General features: G+C 44.7%; 1 long non-coding RNA gene across 1 annotated transcript in view; it reads left to right on the forward strand.

Moving 5' to 3' along the window:
- LOC138548244 (uncharacterized) overlaps window positions 1-26,634 on the forward strand; it is a 319,494-nt gene that overhangs the window by 256,932 nt on the left and 35,928 nt on the right. The window contains exon 2 of the long non-coding RNA XR_011292059.1: window positions 15,310-15,386. This is a non-coding gene — a long non-coding RNA (uncharacterized lncRNA). The remainder of the gene's footprint in view (window positions 1-15,309; window positions 15,387-26,634) is intronic.

Below are 26,634 nucleotides of genomic sequence, written 5' to 3' on the forward strand. Positions count from 1 at the left end.
CCCCTGCAATGGTTTGAGCTGTGAACATGAACATGTGACCGCAGACATCATTGGGACTGGGAGGTGTTTTGTATTTGTGTATATTTATACATATTTTATGAAAGTAGTGAATGTAACTCATATAAATATAAATATATTGGAACAAAAATACATACATCAGTTGTTACTGAAGTGTTTAAAGTGGTTATACCATGGCTAAAGTGCATAATTGTGGCCATGGCGACGTTACACCAAGGCTAAAGAGTATAGTTGTGACCATGGACAGTAGTGGATTCTGATGGGCATGGTTGTATAGTTGTGGCAATGACCAGCGTTCAGATTCTTGGTGGCAATTCTTGGTGGCAAATCTGGGAACTGGCCATGGCCACAATATGTCTACTGTTATTATGGCTATTATAGGATGGTTATGGTCGTAACATGGTGGAAGGGTATTATTGAAGTGTATTCTGAATTTATAAAATGGTTGAAGGCTATGGTTGTGGCAATGGTTTGTTAGAGGATGTGGCTGCAGAATGTTACCCCAAGAAACTGGACACTGGCTATGGTAATAATAATCTGTGCTGAGTCATTGTAACCACAATGATATGTCCAGGTTGAAGGCTATTATGGAAGTGTATAAACAGTTTATAATGGTTCCAGAAATGTGCACACTGGCCCTGGGTATAATGATTTATCCTCAGTTATTACACTGCAGTAATATCCCATAGTAATTGATAGTGCCCATGGATGGTTACTTGAATATGCTAAGTAGACTGCTATCTAAAAATCTGGAAACAGGCAATTTGTTACAATACTTTTTCTGCATTCACTATGGCTAGAGCAAGATTCCCAATCGACTTAGAGAGACCAGAGGTACTATTTTTAACGACTACTTGTTAAACAGCCCTCTACCAAAAACATTTGTTTAACGATACACTATGTTTACAGGGTCACTTGCTTTCCCAAGTCCTATTATGGTTTTTCCTTTTTATACATGATTTATACTCATTATATTATCATATACCACACCAATTTGTATCAAAAATAGTTATTTATTATTTTTTAACCATATTGTTAATAAAAAACTTTTTTTTTATCTTTTCTGTTTTACAGTTATAGAATCACACAATTTATAAACAACACACATTTTCTCAATACTTTTCGATTTGACTATGCACATTCAATACCATGTAGTATTTCTTAATTTAACACGTATTTAAGAATAAAAATTTCATAGGGATCTGTTATTTGCTCTTCTCTCTCATAGAGAAGTACATCCCAGTCCATAAAACATTTCACTCTGTGTTCTTATCACCCATGCTTATTTTCATACTGCATTCATACCATACCCGACATGTTTCATTCCTTTCACACTTTCATACAACTAACAAGGAAATTCTTCAGGGATAAAAAATATACCACAGTCCATTGCAATATACAATTATGTTTGTCTTCTTTTAGGTTTTTTTCTAGGGATCGACTGTCAATGAGGTCCCATTTGTCCTTCCGTAGGGCCCAACCATCAAACGGATAACTGTGGGAAGCAAGTATGGGATATTCGAATTTTAGTGTTCAAAATTTAGCAAGATTCTCACAGTATTTTGAAGTGGATGTGGACACTTAATTGAATATGGTAAGTAGGCTGCAATATGTGCGTGTTTCTCTGTAAAGAAAAGAAAGTACAATTTGCTATAGAACATGCTTTGAAAAATGTAATAAATTACAGTTCATTTTTTGACCCTCATTAATAGTACATTGTATGTACTATATTTGGTACAACATGTGTGTGTGATACACTGTTGTTATATTAACATGCAGTAATCATTGGGGAAAGGAAATCCATGGTAGATTCAAAAAAACCATTGGGCCTTATTCTGAGTCAGGGAGTCGGGAAATAAGGGTGCCAGTCACACCGTACCAGCACCCTTTCCAGACCCCCACACTCCAACCCTGCATTCCTGGGCCGTTGCTCCCGGCAGGTCTAACATGCCGGGCGCAACAGCCCCGGTAGGCAGGGTTGTCACGGCAGCACCAGCACCATTTTCAATGGTGTCGGTCTTCCATGTCCCCTCCTATAGGACTCCACGGAAATGGATACTCACACTTTCCGCCGGCTAATATCCCAGGACTTGTAATGTCCTGTTGGCACCGGGATCTCAGGTGGCGTAACAGTGTTATGAGTTTGGCAGAAACCTGCTCGTAGCATCGGCGGGTTACCTCTGAATTTGTAATGAGGCCCATTGTATACAGTTACAGTGTCTGGAATTTACATGGTTTTGAACTGTCCATTCTAACTATATTGGATTTTTGGATGTATAATGTAATTCTAAGTGTGATGGCATGTTTTAGGTGTATTGTAATTAAGGGTAGGTTTGCAATAGTTAGAGAACCATTGACAAATTCTAACTGTGCATTTTAGGCATTAAGACTTATTAGTGTAGTTTAATGAGTACATTTGTGCTGAAGGAATATTAAGTAGGCATTTGTTAGATTTGCCAGTAACCTATGATTTGGAGTAACAGAAGTGTTGTTAAATTCAAATCATCACATATGCAGTAGAGTGGCCTGACGTTGTTCTGGCAACAGTTTGGTATATTATGCCTACTGTTGTGAATGTTTTCTTGCCAAGAGATACTCGGCCCGGTGTAAAGCTAGTGAGTTTACAGTTATTTTGGTACCGTCTGCATTGTACCTTAAAAACATTAGGATCACATATTGGCCATGTGAATCTATTTGTGTGCATGATTGATTGTCTGAATTGCAAAAAATAACATAAGAAGCTGATGTTTTCAATTTTGTAGAAGCTGTTGAACTGCAATGGATTCACAATTTGTATGGATACAAACACAAAGCGTTCATTAGGGATGTGCTCTTGTGAAACATGGTTGTAGAAAGAGAGAGTGCATGTTTTTTCCACGCGTATGAAACCTGTAAGATTACATTTTTATGACTGTTCTTTGTTTCTAGTACTTGTACTAAGTACATTAGGAATGCGTGTGGATCTTCCTGTGTGTTTATGGTGAATTTAATCATTACTTTCCAGTGGTCTAATTATTGTCTTATACTTAAGACAAAGTAGATGCTGTCAGGATTATTTGTGGCATTTCTACGGAGGACAATCATTTGCAAACACAACTGGTCTGATCCGTTTAAGTAAATGTTTTTAACAATTGGTGGCAATTGAACGAGAAGATTGATTGCTACTTTTGCATAGCAATTTACACCAGTTATGTTGAGGAATTTAAATGGAACAGATAATTATGCCTCTGTATGCAGTTGTTTTTAGACCAGAGAGTTTTGTGTTTGTACCTTTTGAAGGACCTGAAGATATTTGTTTTTTTGGCTGGGATTGCAGGGAGGTCTGCTGTAAGTTCTGTTTTTATTAATTTTCTTTTTAAGGGTTTTCTGTTTTGAGGTACAGGGTACATATCTAGATGAGGATGTACAGTACAGAAAGCCTGGTGCATTCTAGGATGCAAGGAATATCAGCATTGACTTTGTTTGCATCAAAGTTAACTCTGAGTGTACGAAGATGTGAAAGTGCTACATAACTCATAACTTTTTTGAAGACTTTTCTGCCAATATCGATCAGTGGATGGTCCAGAGTGAGACCTTGTGATTTGTGAATAGTGACAGCATATGAGAGAGAGAGAAAATTCTTATCTGTGTACATACTTGTCTGTGAAAGGAAAGCAATGTGTTACTGTGCAGCTTATTCTTTTAACTTCTGTACGTTTGTGAAAATGGATATTGACAAACTGAATATTGTTCTAATGTCCATATGTTTGGAAGTCAACAAATGTACAATGGCTCCATTGACTAACCCTTGTTCTATGTCAATGTTACATTTTATAATTACTCTGCAGTTTAGACAGAGGGGTGACCGTTTTTTTCAATCCAGCTGTTTTGGAGACACATTTTTCTAAGCCAGTTAGTTGTGCTGTTGCTTGTTGACACAAAGGGAGTGCCATGCCATGCACTTCTAGTTTGTTTATGGAGCTGATATGCACTATGGGTTGCATTTCCTTTTTCAACATTGCATCATTGAATTGGCTATACCTAGCAAGGGTTGGCATAAAGCACATGCACTTTAGATTTTGCTCAGTTAATTGTTTGGTGACATCAGGGACAGATGTCTTGTACATAAAGCTCATGGATTAGTCAATTTGTTAAGGTGGATTTAGCTTTTTTAGTAAGCAGACCAGTTCTAATCCTTTTTAAAATGTTAGCATTGTTTAGATCTGCAGATTGATGCATGTTTTGAGTTAGTTCTCTGTAGCGAAAATGCTGGCACAGATTTACATTTCCAATGCTGCTGACTCTATAATTGCATTCTTTGTGTCCTAATGGTTTCAATATGGGCTGGCCTTTCACTGGTGTTAACTGTAAAAGGTTGTTAAGGGGGATGGATCCCTCACAGATAACACTGTAGCCCGAGGTATATTTATGTATTAATTTGATTTATTTTGCCTTTATAGGAACGCACCAAACCCCAGGGAGTCTAGGCAGTAGTTACAGGCAGGTGACGAATGGTGAGGATTGTTAATTAAACAGGTATGGTTTTAGTTGTTTCCGGAACACATTATTAGGTCATTTCTTTTCTTAGGTTTAAGTTTCAGTAGATCAAGATTACAGGAATCAGGTGAGTCAACTTCTATGCCAATAGTGGAAAATGTATGCACAGATATATGTGGTTTCCAACATTAAACTATGTGTATATTTTTGATAAGTACGTGGTTTTTCGCCCCTTTTTTGGTTAAGATGCGAGCATGAGCAAGTGTATATGCATCTAGGGTGACTCACTCTGAACAGCAAGGGAAGGAAGCTGTATTGTGGGATCCTTTAGAATCAGGAATCAGGTGAGTACATTAGTTTCAAAAGACACTGAGACATTTTACGGCACCCTCTCATCCCGGCATCTCACTTCTAACTGACACTCAAGAGAACACTCTCAAGGGAACACTCTCAAGAGAAAACACTCAGTCACCATTCTGCATACAACATTCCACAAACATCCACAGGCATTCTACAGCTAACATGCTCACAGCACAGACACACGAGGAGAAGAAGGTTACAACAGAGGTCTCCGAAAACAAATAACATGTTTTCCTCCAAACAGTTAATCATAGTTTGTCTTTAGGACTTTCTGCATCCTCATATGAATTAATGCCAGCATGGGTTTGGAAACCATGCTCACTTCATCATCTAGGAGGACTATCATTTGTCGCAGAATTCTGTGTACTTTAGTCGCAGCTTCTGCTGACAAGTAGTAGTATTCTTATTTGTTTTGGTGTTCTACTGGAAGGAGAAGTAGTTGTTGCAAAGTTAAAACTCCTATGTTGTAGTCTACTAGACCGGTGGGGGCTGTTACAACAGTGGAAAGGTTGTTATTGTGCTATCTGTGATTTGAGCACTGACAAATCTTCTTCAGATTGGTTAGATTGATTCATGGTGTTTTCTACCTCAATCATGGCTATTTCTGGTTTATTTTGAAGGAGTGGTTCTCCAAGTGATTCTTGGCTTCCTGTAAGAGAAGGTTGATCGCCTTTAGTAGTGTCTTCATCTAGTAGAGTTTGAATTTTGTCTTCTTGTTTGTGTTCTTTGTCCAACATTTGTTTGTAATCTTTAAAGTTGACATTTGTTATTCTATATTCATTTGTCTTGAATGCAGCTTTAAATGTGTCATGGCCGCCTAACAATTCTTCCTCTTTTTCGCTTGAATAGTTGTCATATGGCCATATAATAAAGTTATCTATGTTGTGGATATTTAAAGGATTTCTTTACATGATTAGTTAGACTGGGCTTGCTAAGTTTTAATAGCCTCCCTTCACAAGTTGGGACAGAATATTTGCCAGTTGTCTCATCTGGCATAACATTATTTTTGTTACTGATGTTTTGAGATATGTCGTACAGGTACCATGTTTTCCAAAGCAGTACTTCTGTTTGGGTAGTATGTGACAATTTAAATATACCATTCTTCGTGATGGACCATGGTTTAACCAGAGAATGTTTTCAGATTTCCCATATTAGGCTGTACCTGTTAAATGATCTGCAGCTTTGTAGGACCCACATTCTCTACCTGACAGCATTTTGATACCAAAGCTGTACAATTTTTGTGACAGGGTTTTGTCTGATGAAATGTCCTCCCAAAGGTCTTTTATCTCAGTGTAAACCCACGTCTGTTTTGATTTGCGATGTTGATCAGGGTTGTGTGTGTTGCAGCTTTCAATTTGGTGAGCAAATTGCTTGCTGAGGAGGGACGCGTGGATGAAAATGGTATGCTCCCGCTGGAGGGGGAACAGTGGAGTCTGTGAGGTGATACCACCTGAAGACAGTCTAGGGATCCCCTGCCCATGTGAGCATTGGAAGATTCCCTCTAGGAATAACCCAGAGCGAGAGAGGGTGCGAGGGGGAGTCTCCAGGGAATCCGTTAGAGCCAGTCAGGCTCGCCGCGTCGGATTGATCTCACCTGAGGCCTTCCTCAGGTCCTGTCCCCATTCTGAGAGACAGAGTCAGGTCCATTCTGTCTCAAGTGCGGGTGCCTCATGGAGAGCGAGGGCCCAGCATGTTCTTTCCCCTGCCGGGTCACGGCAGTTGGGGAGGACGGGGAAGAGCCGATAGGGAGCTGGGTATGTCTGCCACGTGGGTGCAGTGATTTAACCAAGCGGATTTCACAGACAAGCGGCCTGGTTTATGTTTTGTCCTCTCTGTATATCCGTTTTTTTTTCCAAGAGAAAGGAGCATGTGGTGGCCATTGCAACAGCGAAAGGTCACAGAGATTACAGAGCCCCTCCCAGCTGGTAGAGAGTGTCATAAAACCCACACTCTCTTTTGCCTTCCTCCCCCCCACTAAATCCTCTCCCTGGTGCCCGCCAGGGGCGCAATTGGTTCCAGAGTGGCAGTTTGAGTGGTTGTCCCACACAAACAGTGCAGGCTCTCCTTCCCGCCAGGGCTGTAGAAGGGGAGGCTGATTAGGAATTTCCCCCTCACGGGGCTAGTGCTGGCAGAACAAAGTGCGCACTTCATCTGTGTGGGGTTTGAGCCAGCTTCCGTAGTCCGCCCCTCCACCCATTGTTGGGAAAAGGGAGCGTTTGCTGGAAACAAAAAGGCAACATACCTGAGGAGAGACAATCCGATAGGCCGGAGGTGCCGAGCCCTGGCCGCCAACCCGCTACCACCTGCATGGATGTGAATGCCTTGCGGGTACTGCAGCTGATAGAGTAGATGACATTGAACCTAGAGTCAGTAGTGATTATGGAACCGGTGCTTAGCGGTCCATTTTCGGATGAGTATAGGGCCATAGTGCCTAGGCAAACAGTGCCACTATCCTTGGTTTAGGGGTTCATGTGTTGCCTTCATCACGCAGACAGAAGACTGTACTGGTGTTATGTAATTATTTATTTACCGACTGTGAAGGAACCTATACCATAAGACTGCATTGGTGTCATTTAAGTATTCAGTTACCAACTGTGAACTTGGGCAAAGTGATCTTGTGAATGTTATTTAACTATTTATTTACTATCTGTCAAGGAACTTGTCCCATGAGAATGCATTGTTTTATTTAATTATTTATTTACCAACTGCGATAGAATTTAGCCAAAGTGATCTCATGAATGTTATTTAATTATTTATTTACTGACTGCGAAGGAACTTCTCCCACAAGACCGCAGGGGTGTTATTTAAGCATTTATTTACCAACTGTGAAAGAACTTAGCCAAAGTGATCTTATGAATGTTATTTAATTACTTATTTACCGACCCAAAGTGCTCTCATGAATGTTCTTTAATTATTTATTTACCAACTGTGAAGGAACTTGTCCCACAAGACTGCAGGGGTGTTATTTAAGCATTTATTTACCGACTGTGATAGTGTTACGCTCACCTGGTATCCTCAGGGACATCCCCCAGCCCTGGTTGGATGATTTGCACTCTCGAACCCTCTCCCGGTCCCTTGGTTAAAGATGGGTCTTAATATTGTAAGTGGTGGATTCTCCGTCCTGCTCTTCATGGCAGGGATGCGTAGATGTGGGGGGCGAGCAGCAACCAAGTTACTTCACTGGTGCACAACCCTGTGGGAATCCAGGCCTGCTGCGACTCCGTAGGTTTGCTGCTTTACAGTCTTTATATGCAGTTCTTATGTTCCTCTTAGTTCGAATAATAATGTCTTGCTTCTTTCCGTTTAGGTTTGGAAAGGTATTTTGGTGTTGTCATGCAGTTTGAAGATGAGCATGGGCCAGTAGGCGAAAGCGCGCTGTGCGCGTTGCTGTCCGGTGAGTAATGCGCGATGCGCGTCACTGTTTTGCCTTTTATATTGCTAACTTGTGTCTTTTTTCTCCTTGCAGGTTGCGATGTTCCTCGCCGAGCGCCGTAATGTTCCAGCAATGATACTGACCAGGAGATGACTACCCAGGTAAGAATTGGGTGGCTTTCTTCATTCGGGAGGAAACGTGAGTAAATGCTTACTAATGGTGTCTTTCTTTCTCCTCTTTCCAGGTTATGGTATACCAGGATGCATGCAGTGCCGGATAATGGAGTTTGTACCTTCAGGTGAGTGGAACTGAAGTCAGCGGTGGATTGAAGACAGGATACTGTTCCAGGTAAGTTTCGTAGTGTTCTTTCTCTCTCTGCAGGTCCTTGGTTTCAGGTAAGCTGGCATCAAAGAACTGGGCACAGTGAGCTTTACGCTGCCCACAGCAGAATAACGCAAAGCATGTTCTGCTGTTTGGGTGCGGTTTAAATAGTCTCAGGTAAAGTAGTCCAGGTAAAATAGTCACAGGCCTGCCACACCCAAAGTTGTCCAGGTAAAGTAGTCCCAGACCTGCCACACCCAGACTGCATAGCTCAGTTCCTTGTAACTGAGCTATGTGTGTGCCTTCATGTTGGCTGACCTCCCCCAAGTTAAATAGTCCCGAGTAAATAGTTCCATTCTAATTTTGGTCTTCATGATGGTTATGAGCATGGTGCCAAGAGAGTCTTGGATGAGGTTTTAAGGCCTTTGACCTGGCCCTAACTGGAAGGCTGACTTGCCAGTGAGGGCCAGGGGCAAGGGTCATGACAGATAGAACTTAGCCAAAGGGTTCTCATGAATGTTATTTACATTTTTATTTACCGAATCTGAAGGAACTTGTCCCACAAGACTGCAGGGGTGTTGTTTAAGTATTTATTTACCAACATTGAAAGTGATCTCATGAATGTTATTTAATCATTTATTTACTGACTGTGAAGGAACTTGTCCCACAAGGCTGCAGGGCTGTTAGTTAAGTATTTATATACCAACTGTGAAAGAATTTAGCCAAAGTGATCTCATGAATGTTATTTAATTATTTATTTACCTACTGTGATTGAACTTGTCCCAGGTGCCCGCACTGGTGTTATTTATGTATTTATTTTCCAACTGTGTACACACTTATCCCAGGAGATCTCATGTTAAGGCTGCATAGTTATTAATTGGACTAAGGTGTTGGATGCACTTTCTGGGAGGTGGACTGAAGTTATGTATTGAATAACTAGCGAGGAGATGATCTCCCCCTGTTCTATTGTATAAAGACAGCTGTCGTGTTGGCTAAACAAAGAAAGGCGGTGACTGCTTATTTATTCCAGGTATTCACAAATCTCTGTCAGCCTCTCGGGCAACCCACACACCCCGAGGTCTGCCAGAAGTTTCTTATGTTTTTTTTTAACCCTTTTCCCCCCTGGGGATCCGTTTGCACATGTGTGCGGTAAGGTGTAAGTATCCCGTAACCAGGTTGCTGTCCACGCCATCTTTCATACACTCACTTCATACGCCTTACATCACTCTTCTCAGCTTTGGTGAGGTAGTCTGTGACAGTTGGATTGTCTGCAGTGTATTGAATGTCTAAATTTGCATTTCAATAGAGCACAATGATTGCATTGTAATCATTGATGTACTTGTTGTTATGGTAAGCTATGCAACCATATCTTGCACCACAGCCAAGGACTGCTAGGGCTAACACCCAGGACATCAAAGATGACACCACAAATGACATCATTGATGACATCACTGATGACATCACATATGCCACCAATTCTACTGAAAGTGTTCTGCAAAAATTTCCGTTTGGAATGTTGCTAGCCACATATGAAGAGTGATTGGGAGACCTCTCATCCACTGCATATATCAGGAAATGTTCTTATTGCAACATAAAGGTTCTATTGAAGAGTTTCTGTTAATTTAACAAAATAATAATAAATACATACAGACAAGGGTGCACCATGGATTGTTGAAGAAGAGTATTTTTAATCTGATAGTATTAGCCAGTAGAATCATACATCCCAGCATATCAGAATATTGACAATGTTAAACTTGGTATTAACAGCTAACAATAGAAGAATAGAAGAATTACTACACACATTTGTTTGTTCAATAATTAGATCTGGACACCATTAATACAAATAAATCTGAGTCCCAGACAGAAAAACTCTAGTAAGGAGGAAACAAATACCACGACCATGACCAGAAAATGACACTAAGATTAGAAGTCATCATCATGTACAAAAATATGATTGTCTGTTAGGGGACTGCTTATTGTCCCATGTATGTGCAGCAGGGGCACAGGCCATATCCTAAGAAAAGTACCTTTCCAACAGAGCAGAAGGTCAAGGACTACATATACAGCGGCTTTGGAGTATGTGTATCATGTTTTCAATGCATTATGACCAGATCAATTACTCTGCTTAAAATTTGCACTGTCACTGAACAAAAATAACCACTCTGGATATGTGATGTCATCAGTAATGTCATCAATGACATCATCTGTGATGCCATCTTTGATGTCCTAGGTGTTAATCTTAGCAGTGCTTGGCTGTGGTGCGAGTAATGTGCATAGTTTACCATCACTGGTGAATTTCGTGGGATTATCATTTTTACTTATAACCATAATGTCCCTTTAACAAAGTTTTTTCTCTGAATTTGCTTGGTTTGTATTAGTGCAACTTAACCATAACATCCCTTTAACAAGGTTTTTTTCGCTAAATAAAAACACACTAACACACACAAACACACACACACACACACCTATCTATATAAAAGTATAATTATATTACTTGTACTTTACCTCCATGTCATCCCTTCACAGCGCAAGGGAATGTCTTTATTTTTTTGGCTCTTGCTCAGAAAGGCTCAGAATTTAAAATCTATATATGCTGAGGCTTGTCACCGATAACTCTCAGAACGTTCGCAGGATTACCTTGGTAACCAGAATAGCATCCAAACAATTCTTTCATTAGGATACATCAACACAACCAGCAGCAGCTTTCTATTTCCACTCCAAACACGTCTATCTCTCTCCCTCTCTCTCTCTCTCGCACACACACACACAAACACAGAACACGCAGATGTTCACACAAACATCACATGCATATGTTTGTCTTATTCTGCCTAAGGTATGCATAGTCTACACCTGCCAAATGAGTGGTGTGAAAAACCAGAGGGTGTTTCACTGCCTAGCCCATGAGGATCCCTTACTCAGGTGGCCACGGCATGGCCATCCCCTTTGGATCCAGACCCTGGGAGTGGACAAGTGTGGGAGGATCACCTGGGTGAGGGGTCTTCGGGGAGTGGGGCTGGAACGCCCAATGGCGAGACAGGCTATCCCTCCCTTCCAAATACCCCTATCCCATTCTGTTTTATAGGATATTCCAACTTCCCAAATCCCCCCTTTTCTACACAATCTCTGAACTGAGGAAGAGGAGATCTGAGGCCAAAAGGAGTACCACCCATGCAATACATTGGACATGTCTCTCTAATAAGAACAGGCAGAGTCAGGCACTTGATCTTAATTGCAAACACCTAGGGCCTCATTATGAGAGGGGCGGTAAGGGGTTAACGGCGCTGGTATTGGTGGCGGAACCATTAACCCCATTCCGCCCCATTACGAGGCTCCCTCGCGGGACCCGCTCTGGTTGTCTGGTTTCCCCCTGAGACCCTTAGCGGGTCTCGTGAGGGGACCAGCATGCTAACAACGGGCCTGTCATTAACGGGCCCATTGTTAGCATGCTCCCCATTCCCATTGAGCCCTATGGGGGCTCGAATGAGAACGGGGATGTACTGGGTCTGGGTTCCCTGTATGGGGAAATACCGGGCCCTCCAAGGTAGGAATCGCCCGGTATTTCCCCACTCAGGGAACCCGGACCTGAGTTTGGTGGCAGCCATGCCCTTATTAAGGGCATGGCCGCCTCCAAACTCATAATGAGGCCCCTGGTACCTATGATCTCTCCCCGCATGGTTAAAAGATGGAACACTGAGACACACTCTGAGCAAGCTTATGCACGAGAAGGAGCAGTTCTTCCAGGGCATTGGTGAACCAGGCAGAGCAGAGTGACAGGCCGAGGGACGGAACCAATGTATGGAGAAAACTTGGACACCCGGCAAGAGATTGTTACTCAGGAAGGGCCTTGAAAGTTGCACAAGGAAGCCCAGCTGGAGAGAAGAGAAAAACCTTTTTTGTGCTTCAAGGATACCATCCACCCTCACGGGTGAACGGCAGAGTTGGGGAGGTGCAGCAGCAGTTGTGGTATCAGTCTTGACTTCAGGTACAAAGCCGCGAAAGACGAAAATGAATTAACACAGCTGGTGAGTTGATGAAAGCAATGAAAGTCCAGTCTGTTTTAAACGAAACTTGATGGCAACAATATCCAATGAATGAACGTTGCATGTGTGCTGATAAGATGCAAGAGAAAGCAAAGTGATGTAAAGAACTTTAAATTAAAGATACAAAGTAACAGAGTGGTCTGGTGAATGAAGATTGGGCAATCGAAAGTGTCTGTGAAATGTCTAATGCTGTAGAGGTGGCTGGAAGAGAAAGAGATTGAGATGCAACATTTCAACTGTTAGGCTTGATCCTGGCAGAGGGAAACCTGAATGTGAAAAATCTCTTTCAACTGTTAGGTGTGATCCCGACAGAGGGACACCTGGATGTGAGATATATCTTTTGAACTTTGAAAGAAGTACTGTGCTCAAAACTACATTTACCAAGAGGCCTTGGTGTAGGCGTGAAAAAGTGACGTTTGAGAAAAGAAGGTCAAAGTGGTCATGCCGAGGTAAGAGAAAAAGCCTTGCAGTTTCAAACGTCTTCGATAGCGGAAGGAAAGTAAAAGGAGGCTCGAGCCCCATGGAGGGTTGCATCACAATGTGTGGGGAAGGGAATCCCCACACATTGTGATTGAAAAGTTTGAGCCTGCTGGAGGAAAACCTGTATTGACTTGTGTTAACCAGAAGGAAATATTATCAGCTATATTCGTGACTTTTCTTGGATGGCCAAGTGGGATCTGGTTCTCAAAACGAACTGCATCCTTGTGTCTGGAGCCAGAGTGTGTTGCAAGGTCCAAGTGTGCCACCTTACCCTCTGCTACACAATGTGGGCAAGGGAATTTACTCAGCCTTACTGACAATCCTTTTGAGCACTGATTTTCCTTTTCGCATTATACATTCCCTTAACACATTTATTGTATTGAAAGAGGGCAGGCATTAGGTTTATTAGAATAGGTCATTTTATTTTGGCTAAGGACTGACTGGGACTGTATATTCTTTTCAGTTGATGCTCGAGAATACTCCCATCTTATTTATAGGGCAAGATAGGAGTTTTTCCAACCTCTTTTAAACCACCAATAACGGTTTTGAAACGTGCAGCTCTTCGGTCAGTCTCTACTTGTGATACCATGCCTCTCTCATACTGGAAACAAAGTGTGGAAAAAACATACATATTCACCAAACTCAATCTCCAATTAATTTTTTTGGGACATACGCTAACAAAAAAGTAAATAAGCATAACAAAATGTTTATTTAATAGTAGCACTTTTCACACATTTATAGGAATGCATTTTGATCTTTCAGAGTCTTTTTATTCCATTGCTGGGCTCTGCAGTAATGGAATGATCACAGTTATTTGGATAATAGTGTCTCTTTTTCAATTACCCACAAAATGGTCCAAAAGCCACATCAAATGTTGTAATTGGTCTGGTGCAGCAGGATTTGAACAACCCAACTTTATTTTAATTAGCCTCTTTACAATACTGTTGAGTCTGATCCAACTGTGCCTTTCCAAAACATACTTGCAATTGCTAATGCACAAGGATTCTATGTACATAATGTGCACAATGCAGAATGTGCACCCAGATACATTAGAATGTGCGCTTATTTGCACAACATGCATTTAATGCACACTTGTATATAGCATATGCATGTTTTGTACATGCACTGGGAAATAAATGCTTCATTATAGTACACTATTAAACAGGGTATAACCACACAAAGTGAATAGCTGAATTCTTTTGTCTTACCTCTGTTTGACCCTCCCTTTCTGCTTGAGCCCTGACCTGCTCATGGAGCGACTCATAATTCTAGATGAGTGAATTCACAGAGACAGAGAGACACCAGGGTGTTTTATTTTTAATTCACTAGGCTATGCTGTGCCTCATATGGATAATGTCAATCTAGAATATATGTTATACTATGTTATTTTATTTTATGTTACTGAGATGTATGCACTATGTTGCAATTTGAATGCACTTCAGACACTCTGGCAGATCTGGAAAAAGAGGATTGTCTGTAGGGTTAGTAGGAAGCGTGGGAAAATGTAAACTAGATTTTTATCTTGCATTTATGTGTGCAGCCCATTAGTGTCTTGAGCACCGCAATAAAGGTTTGTTTGAAAGTGTTCTGTGGCAAGATCTTAGAGGCATATTTATTCAGAAGGAAGCCCTCTGAATCGGTTTTGCTAGGATTTGATATCTGGGGATGTGGTCCGTAAGAAAATTGTCATTGATATGTACTCTGGGCAGGATATTAAATTTCATTCAAGTAATTTGATTGCAGTTGGTAGTTTTCATAATGTTATCATGGCAACCAGAACTGACAATGATTTATGAAGGTAAAGGTTGGGTTGGCAATACAATGGGCAAACATCAATAACATAATTTGGACACCAATGTTGACATCAATATCTGCTAAGTGAGTTGCTTTTCATAGTCCAATCTCTAAATACCTAACTACAAGACAAACACTTACCCATTGTATTTTTATCTGTATTTATTGTTTAAAGCGTGGACCTAGCTTGAGAGCAGCAGAGCACAGTACAAGGTGTGGGTAGCCAGCATGTTGGGCTGGCACCTTTTAACAGTAGTTCATTACTATGAGTTGCTGTCTGTGCATCTATTGGGATTAGTCCATGAGCAGGTGATGTTTAAAAAGCTACGTTTTAAGAATTTGTGGAATTGGAGGATTGTGGGGGTATTTTGAGTCAATTCCAGGATTGAGTTCCAGATGGTGGGTGTGTGATAAGAGAAATAATGTTTACATGTCTTCTCTTTGCAGACTAGTCATGAATTGAGCCGTTCTGGATTTGCTGCTAAAGAACGTTTTTCACCAGATATGTGGAGCAGAGCTGCCAGGTATGCTCGTATACTACTTGCGACTGCTTTATAGATGGCAGATGCATTCTTGAACAGTATTCTGGAGATAAAGCCAAAGTAATTCCTGTAGGACATCAGTGATTTGGTAAAATTTACATGCACTTGTAATAAGACGTACTGCAACGTGGTGGACTGATTTTAGGAGAGTCAAGTGAGCAGCTGGGCGCCCTGTCAAGAGGACATTGGGGGATTTCATTTTGTGAATAGTGTAAATTCGGAGCCAGGGTGTTTGGACATACTTGGAAAAAAAAGCTGCTGTCAATAATGAAGCCTAATGATTTCAAAAAAATTGCAGAGTTGCGGATCAAATCATTCTAGGCGTATATAATTGAGCCATTGTTGGGAACGTTGTTGTTTAGTCGGGGCACCGATGATGACAAATTCAGTCTTGGCTGGCTTAAGTTTGAGGTAGGTAACGGACATACTGGGCTGGATGATGGTGAGGCAATCGCTGAAACAACTCTATCCTCTGGGCTTTTTACTCTAATATCCAATTGAGTATCATCTGCGTATTGGTTGATGGCTATATATCGTGGTCTTAGAGGTACCATCTAAAGGTTAAAAAGGATTGGTGAGAGGATGGAGGATTGTGGGTCTCTGCAGGAGACTGGGAATCGATTAGAACACAACATGGATGGCCTATTGTCTGCCAGGGAGGCAGGAGGTAAACTGGTTAAGGACAGAGCCAGAAAATCCAATCCTGTCAGCAAGGAGGGAGAGGAGTATGCTCTCAAATGCAGCTGAGAGGTCAAGGAGGATGAGGAGGCAAGAGTCGCCCACATCTATTATTTTGAGGGCATCATCCACCACCTGAATGGTGGCCGTCTCACTGCCGCACTTTAGATGGAACCCCGAGTGATAGCGGTTCAGGAAATCTAGTTATCGCTTTTGGCGAGTAGTTGTGTATCGACTACTTTTATAAGATGTTTCCAATAAATGGTGTTAGGAGATATTTATGTGGCAACCATCGATGCAGGGAATTCTTTCCCTCAACAATCAACAGCGCCACACTGAAATTCCTTTTAAGTTCAATCTAGCCCTGTCTGTGATTCATATCGTACCACATAGATCCCTCACCCATTAACGTTAGGTAAGCCAAGAACCCAGCTAACATATATGAAGACTATGGCCCTCATTACGACCCTGGCGGAATTCGGAAAACGATGGCGGAAATGCAATACCGCCATCGAATAGCGCTCGGTGCGACTATGACCCGTCACCGCAAAGTACGATGCCATTAGCGACACCGTAGTGAACGCCAACGCTAACTGCACCAAGCACGCGCGCGCGCGCCATGCCAAACCGTAAACACCACCATGGCGCAACGGTACGCCAATTCCGACCCCAGCGGACATGTACCTAACGCCATCAAGCATGGCGGAATGCACCATTCCGCCATGGTGAGAAGTACGGCATCGCGAATCAACCGTAAACGGCCCCACTGACTGCCCGTACACCGCTCCCTGCCCACAAAGTACAACTCCCCGTAGGTGCAACGAAGCCACAATGCAACCAGTGAAATGCACAAGTCACCCATGCATGCCAACGAACAAATGAACCTCAAGAGGGGCCAATGGGAGCTGCAGGGCACAGATGGCACGAATACAGAAGCCATCCCAATGGACATGACCACAGTCCCCCACCAAGAAACGCACGCAAACACAGGCACCTGTGACCAGCAATATTCAGAAAATCACAACATTCCACCAGTCCACCTGGCTGACCGGCATCTGTCACACAAAACCCAATCCCCCGCCCCTGAGCATGACAACATTCAAACTGTCATATTGGCAGCCCCCATCCCTGACCTCACGGGCTTCGTAGGCAAACGCGCCCAGTACAGGACCACGCAACAAAACTCCGAAGCTGGAACCCAATGCAGATCCCCTCACAATACATCGCTCCCCAAATAGGAATATGCCACATCACTTGCAAAGAAGAACGCTACACGGCCCATATCAGAATAGAATTTTAATGCACATCAATATCACCAAGCCCATACAGCCATCAGGCCATGAACTCCAAAACACATTTCACCATTGTGGGCTGCATCCGCAAGAAATGACCAGCCACTACTTGTGTGACGCCCTGTTCCTTCATGGTACACAGGGCCACATTCACGTACGAAAAGGCAACATGGAAGCGCACAGAACCGCAGGGCCGTCCCAATGGGGAGGCACTAGTCCAGCTGAAAGGCCGAAATGTTGCTCCGAGCCACCAGTACTGCGTAAGGGCATGTGGCCCATTGGCGATCGTCCCATAAGATCGTAATGCTGCTCCACTGATTAACACGAAGCAGCAGGTGTCGGGAGTAAAACCCATCTGCAGGAGTGGCATACAGATGGCAGTGGCAAAAGGGGAGGAGATACCTGTCAACCAAAAGAAAAGAAACAGAATAGAATGGCCATCAGAACTACATTCGAACAACTCACTTCAATGATCACACTAGATCCACAGCCATATGCATGCAAGCCCACTCCAAAGGATCATCACCACCCCAAAACCACTTGCGAATCATAACTATCTATATCGAGGTGAAAACACCATCACAAACGAGTGTACCTGTGCATGCGTCTGTGAAAACAGAATCCTTCAGATGGGATTGGTAACGTGCATGGACACAAGTGTCTGAAGGCGCGTCGAGACAGGGAGGGCTCAACAAGGCCAGATAGACGATGGTCCCACTATGGCAGCCCTGCATCACATAGCGCAGGGGGGGCGGACAGATCCCAAGAAGCCCTGTACATGGCAAACTCTGTATCAAATCACCTGCCCATGCATCCATTCATCATTCCCTCATCCCGTAATGAAAACGCCTGAATATTTACTCACATAACATTAGAAATATCCATTGAGTCTGTGCGTTATGCAGCCTGCAAAATCCACAGTGCCCCAGCACGTAATTCCAGTCTAGTGAAGTAACATGTATTTGGGAACGTCCTGCCTTATCGTCCACTACGCAATTGCGCATCCCATACTATTCATATCAATCATAGCATTCTCGCCATGGCCCCTGTCCCAAGGACATTGAACAATAGAACGTTATATTTGCAGTCAGACCTGTGGGCATCTCCTCGCCGCTAGCTGAAAACCGAAAGCGCCGCCCTTCGAATTCCTCATTTGCAACATCACGTCGAAGAGGCATCTGTGGCCGTTTGAAAACACTAATTAATCCATCGAGTGCGGCTGTGTGTGAAAATGGCAACTGCCTTCACCCACGAATGGGACGCCCCGCCCGTCGTTGCAACTCGGTACAGTGATGAATGAGGGCCCACCGTTACTCGAGTACTACGTTCCACTGACCCTTCACAACTCTGTTCGCGACTGCACAGATAGTATGTGAAACAATGGGACCACAGCAGAATGAACATATCAACCAATGTTACACGGCCATCGGGTACAAATACAAGATTGCAATAGCAAGATGCCATTCCACGAATTGCAGCGTTGTGCGCGGGACGTGCTCGGCCAAAGGGGAGAGCAGTTTGCACAGGTGGAATGAATCACCACAGGTGGAGGCCATTCAGCCTGAAAACACATAAATTGCACACCCAGTCTCCTCCCACAACCACACCCACTCCGAAATGCTACCGGCAGGACTCGCGATGTTGGCCCTGGGGGACCTGATAGCACTGCAAGTACTCCAACTCCAAGAAGAAGACGAACACCAACTACAACCGGCTGCACGGAGGAGACGCAGGAGGAGGAGGAGGCCAAGGCAGGGCCAGCAAGGGCCGCCAGCACAGCCACTACCACCACGCAGGCAGCCCGCAATCCCACGCCTCCGAGCACATCCGTTCAACCTCACTGATGAGCAGATCCACACCCTCTACCGTCTGGACCGGGACACCATAACCGCCATTGTGGACATGACACAGGCTGACCTTGTCAGCATGATAGATAGCCCAACCGCCATCCCACCCCTACTGAAGGTGGTGTCTGTACTCCACTTCCTGGCCACAGGCACCTACCAGCACACAGTCGGACAGTTGCATGGCATTTCTCAGCCACTGTTCTCACGGACACTATTGCAAGTGCTCGATGCCCTCCTGAAGCACGCAGACGACTACATCTCCCTACCACGCTCGGAGCTGGAAATTACCAACACAAAAGTGGGATTCCATGCACTTGCCGGCATACCGGGTTGCATTGGTGCCATCGACTGCACCCATGTGGAATTGGTCGTCCCACATGCCATGGAGGCCCAGTACCGCAACCGAAAACAATTTCATTCTCTGAATGTACAAATGGTGTGTGACTCCAACAGGATCATTACACATTGTTGTGCCCGATTCCCTGGATCAACCCATGATTCTATGGTCTTGAGGAACTCTACAATACCACGCTACATGGAGCGACACGCAGGGAACAGATCCTGGCTACTCGGTGAGTCTCATTTCATGCATGATGATGTGGGGTATGTGATTCGGCAATGACCTGGCAGGAAGGGGGCGGGGGGGGGGTGTGCGTAGCAATGGCATTCCACATCATACGTTTATCGTCCACATACAGGTGATGCTGGATATCCACTGAAGAGATGGCTCCTCACACCAGTCCGGAACCCACAGAACCAGCATGAGGAGGACTACAACCATGCCCACTCACGTACCCGTGTAGTCATAGAACAGGCATTCGGCCTACTGAAGACTCGTTTCCGCTGCCTCAGCAGGTCTGGCGGGGCACTCCTGTACCGCCATGAGAAGGTTGCAAAGATGGTGATGGCATGTGTCATGCTCCACAACATGTGCGTACATAGAAATGTGCCCATGCCCCCTGACGCAGAACTGCAAGCACCTGAAGATGGTCATGATGAGGGTGGGGATGTGGCAGCACCTCAGGGAGTCTGCGAGGCACCGGAGGCCCGTGACATTCGTCAGCATCTCATTGATGTATGCTTCTAGCACTCACGCCTGGTGGCTGATACATGGACACGGGACTCGTGGCACTGTGTGTGTCTGGGACATGCACAATATGGACTGTACGCCTATGATGGCCTCGTACACAAAGATCAATGTCCACACATCTCATTGGTTGATTGTGCACTTTTTATGGCATATGTGATATCATGTTGTACACCCTATCGACCCGCCACCCAAGTGAGCCCAACACACCCCCGCCACCCTCCCACCTCCCCCCCGAACACCAGTGTCCAAAGATGCTCATCGTCAGTGGGCAGTCGCTATTGCAAGCCCCCTCTGCGGGTATCAGGGGCACCCCTGCCTGTGGAGCGCATATTCCTCCCAGATCTACGTTGGGGGCTGCCCTGGACGGAACTTGCAATGGATGATGTCTCTGCCTGCTCACGTCCATGCATGTCCCTATGGGTTTGCGAGAGCTCAGTGAGCACATGGCGCACTGCGGCAAGTTCACCACATACGTCTTTGGACGTCGCATGCAGTTCCCCCCTCAGGCTCTCGGTGCTTCTCTCCATTTGGACTCTCAGGCTCTCGGTGCTACTCTCCATTTGTGCCCTTAGTGTCTCTGTACCTCTCTCCATTTCTGCCCTAAGTGTCTCAGTTGATGTTTCTATGTCTGCCTTAGTGCCCCCACATTCATCGGCATGGTCCTTGAGGAGCGTGGCCAGTTGCTGCTGTTGCACTATTAACTGGTCGAGGGACTGTTGCCTCTGCTGGGCCATGGCCATTTGCGGGGGTGTCACAGAGGGGCTGTTGTCCTCATGTTGCCCTGCCACAGGGCTTGTGGGGGATGGCCAGTCGTCTTGTGGGTGCCCCTGCGTGGTATCCTCATGTAGTACGGGATGGGACAGACAGGGGGATTGGGACAGGTCATGGATGGATCTGACTTCGACATCCCCGTCTTCTGTGTCGGAGCATGCTGCCATCAATGGGGTGTCACCTATGGTGCTGCTGCCACCGGAGGCAGTGCCTTCTGTGGCATCCGTTGGGGGGACCTGTGGTGGTGGTGTTGTGGGCATGCTGGCTGCTGGGGTGCCTGTTGATGTTCCCTCCTGTGTGCTGCCACCTGATTTGTGCTGCTGCCGTGTCTTGATGCGTGCAGCTGAGGTGGAGGGTCTTTGGCCGTTGGTCTTGGCCCTCTTTGCAGGTGTGCTGGTAGGGGTGTCCTGCAGCTCGTCGTTTGGATCGGACCCTGTGGTGGAGTAAAGGAGGGCGAGGGTTATTGGTGGGTCTGTGGGAATTGGAATGGCATTGTATCACATGCATTGGGGTGGTACCTGAGGGTGATTTGGGTCGGGGCCTTGGAGGTGCTTCCATTTGTGTGTGGAGTGAGGGTGCAGTTGTTTGGCAGCCTGCAGTTAGGGTGTGCCTGCTGCACGTGTAGTGCGTGTTTTAGGGGTTTTTAATTATTTATGTATTTATTGTGGGTTTTAACGTGCGCTATCAGGACGATGTGTGTGGACGTTCTCCTGGACATGTGTTTCTGTTGCACTATGGGGACACATGGTGCTTCACATGGATGGACTTTGTGGTTTTGGCATTGTTTCATTAGGCCCACCTACCTGATTCTTCGGATGTCTGCACTCCTTTCTCCATCCCTCCGACTCCCTCTATGCTCTCCATTCCGATGGTGGAGGCACAGATTTCTTCCCAGGGGGTCAGCTTGATGGGTGATTCCGACCCTCCCCCGGTGGCTGTGGCAATGTTGCGGTTGGCAGAGAGTATGCTGCGGACGCGTATCCGCAGGTCGTCCCATCGCTTACGGCATTGCTGTGGGGTGCGGGGTGCGGTCCCCACCGCACTTACCCGCTGTGCCACCAGAGCCCATATGGCCTTCTTGTTTGCGAGTGCCGTCCTGGTCATTTGCGTGGAGAAGACGACGGCAGCATTCTCCTGGAGGGTCTCTGTTAGCACGGTGAGTTCCTCACGGGAGAAGTGGACCTGCCGCTTGCGGTCGCACGCTTTCTTCGCTACTTTTCCCATTTTTCTTGGTTTCGCTAGGGTGGATGACGGGTTGGGTTGTGTCTCAGGGTAGTGATTTTAGTGGTTGTGTGGTTTTAGTGGTTTTATAGGTGTACGGCGGGTTGTTTCCCGTTCCGGGCCCGTGTTTTAACTTCCGTTTCCGTATATTTCCGGTCACCGTACTTTACGGTAGGCGCACACTGCGGTGTCCGCTGTGATGGGTGGCGGTATTGCACCTAGGGCGCCGTACGGCGGCGGTGTGGGCCGTTTTGGGTTCATTTCCGCCATCGCGGACTTTGCACTTCCGCCATGCCGTGGTGCTCGTGCCCGATGGGTCGGAATGGGCCGCACTTTGCTCCTTCTTGCAATGGCGGAAACGCTATTTACGCTGTGGCGGTCCGGTCAGTCACTTTCCGCCAGGGTCGTAATGAGGGCCTATATCTTTATTAATAAACAGGAAAATTAATATTTGTACAAAATCACAAATCACGCCACCTCACTCTGTGGCCCAAATGCTTTTCTTTCCTAACAATTCTTTTTCTTTTTACACCAATTGAAAACACTAGTGGTTCAGGAAAACACAAATCACAGACTTGTTAACCCCACAACATGCACAGTCAAAACACTTTGCATGGCGTTCACTTTTAACATGTAGCAGCATGGAACATGCATGATCATAAGCCTGGCTCTGTTCTTAATATGTAGTTTAATTTAAATAATATGCAACACTTTTCTATTTGTAAAAACAATTTCACATATGCAGCACTTTGTATTTTTAATTTCCCTGCTCTCTAGGCAAAGCCAGCAGAGTTGAAGCACTAGAGACTTTTAAAACAAGTCACTCTTTGTATATAGAACCCTTTCTTCTATCAGGAGTCACTTTCCCACTCTCAATGTAAGTATGCTTTTTAGTCAGGGACTTCATTGTATTTAATTTGTAAGATGCTTTTCTGTACCAGCACAGAAACCCAAATATTCAGAAATGGTGAACAGTTGGGAATGTCTTTTCTATGCACCCCGTCCTTTCAGGGAATTATGAGGTTGGCAATCAGAAATAGGAGTACCCAATTACTATCTGTATTCACACTGGAAGCAATGTTGTTTAATTTGAATGTCAACAAAATCACTGCATGTTAGTTGACTATAGGGTATTTAATGAATGTATTATTTAGTAAAAATATTAAGGATCAACTTTCTCTGCCCACCAAATCAATAACATATCCCCACAAGCCCTGGTTTGGTAGAACAAGTTCCTTTCATAGAATCTCTGTGTTTTTTCACACTCAGGGAAAAGACACCACCTCAGGGCTCCTGGATATTTCACTGGGGAAGGACATCAAGAGTCGATTACAGGCTTCTCTAGGTTCAGTCACAATCCGCCTTCAGCATTAATCCCTTTTTTTATTCCCCTTTTATAGATTCCAGTCATATTGTATTCTCCCCAGTCTTCCTCCAACAATTTAATCAGTAGGTGTCGCAGTCAGAGGATATCAAGTAGTTCTCCCTGATTCCCATTGTGTGACCCCTAATCAACCCATAACCACAACCCTAATTATTAAAATGAGGACGTGCCAGCTTATTGACTCTTAATTGCGATAGGACCACTATTCTCCATCCCCTTAACCCATGCCAGCCCCTTTTCTTTTGATTGGTTCCTTCATTTAACAAGGCCAAAATCGCGGAGGAATCAGTTCAACTCCTTCAATTTCCATTTCTACACATTTCTGTCTTGCACTTAAAAAACTCAAATGTGGTGAATGGTTTTACTATCTAATTAAGCATAACAATATTACACGGCCTACGGTAGCGGGCGTGTAGTTATGGTTAAGTTGCTCAACCCATAAGAAGAGCACTTTTTGGGTGGCTTATAACTTCAACCCCCTGGACGAATCGTCATGAAACTTTGCAAAATAAGTATATGGCCCGTCAGATTGATTCTGCAAAGGTTGGTGTGGTTTCGTGCAGGGATAGCAAAGTTATAGGGGGGGCCACATAGATGCAATGGAAAAAAAATGTGCTCATGCCTACAGCCCAAACTGCTGGACGTATTTTCACCAAATTGGCACCAGAAGCAGCGGCCTGGTCATGAAAGTATGCTTTTGGAGACTTGGTGTAAACCCTTCCGGTAGTTTTTTTTAAACAACCAAAAAGTATAATGTTGAAAAAGACATCTTTGTAGGGACTGTTTATTAAAATTAATTTAATAAGTGAAGTCATCAGTGATGTCATCAATGACATTTGTGATGTAATCTTTTATGTCTGGATGTTAGTCTTAGCAGTGCATGGTGTTGGCATGAGTTATGGTTGCTCAGCTTACCATAACTGGGGAATTTCTGGGGGGGGTTCGGTTTTACTTGTAACTTCCCTTCAACAAAGTTTTTTCATCAAATTGTATAGTTTTTATTAGTGCAACTTAACCATAACGTCCCTTTAACAAAGTGTTATATATATTCCTGAAACGGTCTGCCCATGCCTATCCTATTGAAACATGTCTCGTTGCGGTACAATCGTGAATTACTCAAAATTTATAACAGTTATTAACCCAACTTTTTGTATACAGATATCTAATTTCATCAGCTTTAGGTTGTAACATTTGTTCCCATGGTCAAATTCTTCAAACAATACGATGTATGATTACTAAGACAAGGAATAAAACATAATCCTGCATACACTTGTTGAATGTTATATGCTAAATGTTAAAGGTATTTGTATAGATCACCATCACCAATGGAGTTGGTCCCCAGGTGCTCAGGCGGATCTGTAAATGAGAAGGCGGGGAGGGTTAGTAGGCGAAGAGGGAGTAGAATAGTGAGAGAGGTGGTGTCCTGTTGGTGGCTTCAGTTCGGTATACACTGTGCGGTGACCTTTGGTGTGAGTATCTGTTTGATGTCAGGCCTCATATGCTGTTGATGCGGCTTATGTGTTGTTTGTTTGTTGTTGCGGTCTGGTGAACTGTGTGCGGGTTGCTGTGGGAAAAGTGGTTGTGTAGGTTTTTGTATGAGTTAGGTATGCTGAATTTTTGAGCTTTTTTGGTTAGTGGGTTGTAGGTCTCGTAGCTGGCTTTTGCAGATTGGCTAAATGCCTAGGATTAAGAATCCTGTGTGGGTGGGCAGAGGCCCAGGTCTCACAATACATTATGGGCCTCATTACAAGGTTGGTGGTCCGGTAATAACAATACCGGTAAGGGAATGCCGGCATTATTTACCGGATTGGTGCATTACGACCCGCAATGCCGGTGCTACCGGCATCTGCAGGGACCCGTTGTGACTGGGTAGCACCTACCCGGAATGGGTTTGGGCACGCGACAGCCATGCCAGTAACACCGGCATGCCGTAAGCAAGTGCACATTACGAGGTTCATGGACATGCACATCATGGTAACCATTCTTACCGGCATCCGGTAACACTGACATTGCGGGGCAGCGTTAATAGCAATCTGCTGTGTTCCCAATTGCCACAGGTGCACACAATCAGCACAGGTGGAGGCAATGGAGTCAGGCACAGCACAAAAGGAGCACAGCCACACACCACACCCCTGTCAAGTCCAAAATGATACCACTAGCAGTTGCCAAACAGGAGCTGGAGGATATGCCTGCACTGCTACTATTCAAGCAGGCATTCAACCAGGGAATACAGAAGAGGCACATAAGGAGAAGGAGGGTGAGACTGGGCCAGCACATACCACCAGTGCAGGCAGTGGTACCCCACAGGCAACCACCAATCCCTTGCATAAGGGCCGGTCCATTTGACTTAACCCCTGCACAGATCCACACCCTGTACCGCCTGGACAGGGACACAATAGCCACAATTGTGGGTCTCATTCATGATGACCTGGTCAGCCTGATCAACATCCGTACCGCCATCCCCCCTCTGCTGAAGGTGGTGTCTGTGCTCCACTTCCTTGCCACAGGCACCTACCAGCACATAGTGGGGCAGCTGCATGGCATCTCACAACCATGTTTCTCACGTGTGCTGAACCAGGTGCTGGATGCACTCCTGAAACACATAAGGCCCCACATATCATTACCACGGACTACGGAGGAGGTGAATGCCACCAGAATTGCATTCTATGCACTGGCATGCCAAACGTCATTGGTGTCCTCGAATGAACCCATGTTGTGCTGGTAGTCAGGCATGCTGTGGAGGTAGTCTACCACAAACGGAAGCAGTACCACTCCCTGAATGTCCAGATGGTGTGTGATTCAAGCGAGATAATTATGCATTGCAGCGCTATATACCCGGGATCCACACAAGACGCAATGTTGCTGTGCAACTCCACGCTTCCCCGCTACATAGAACAACACGCTGCACAACGTGCCTGGCTGCTGGGTATGTCCAACCACAATGCCA

Source organism: Ambystoma mexicanum, chromosome 1q, assembly GCF_040938575.1.
Source record: "Ambystoma mexicanum isolate Mex_15411 chromosome 1q, UKY_AmexF1_1, whole genome shotgun sequence".
Classification (NCBI taxonomy): Eukaryota; Metazoa; Chordata; class Amphibia; order Caudata; family Ambystomatidae; genus Ambystoma; species Ambystoma mexicanum.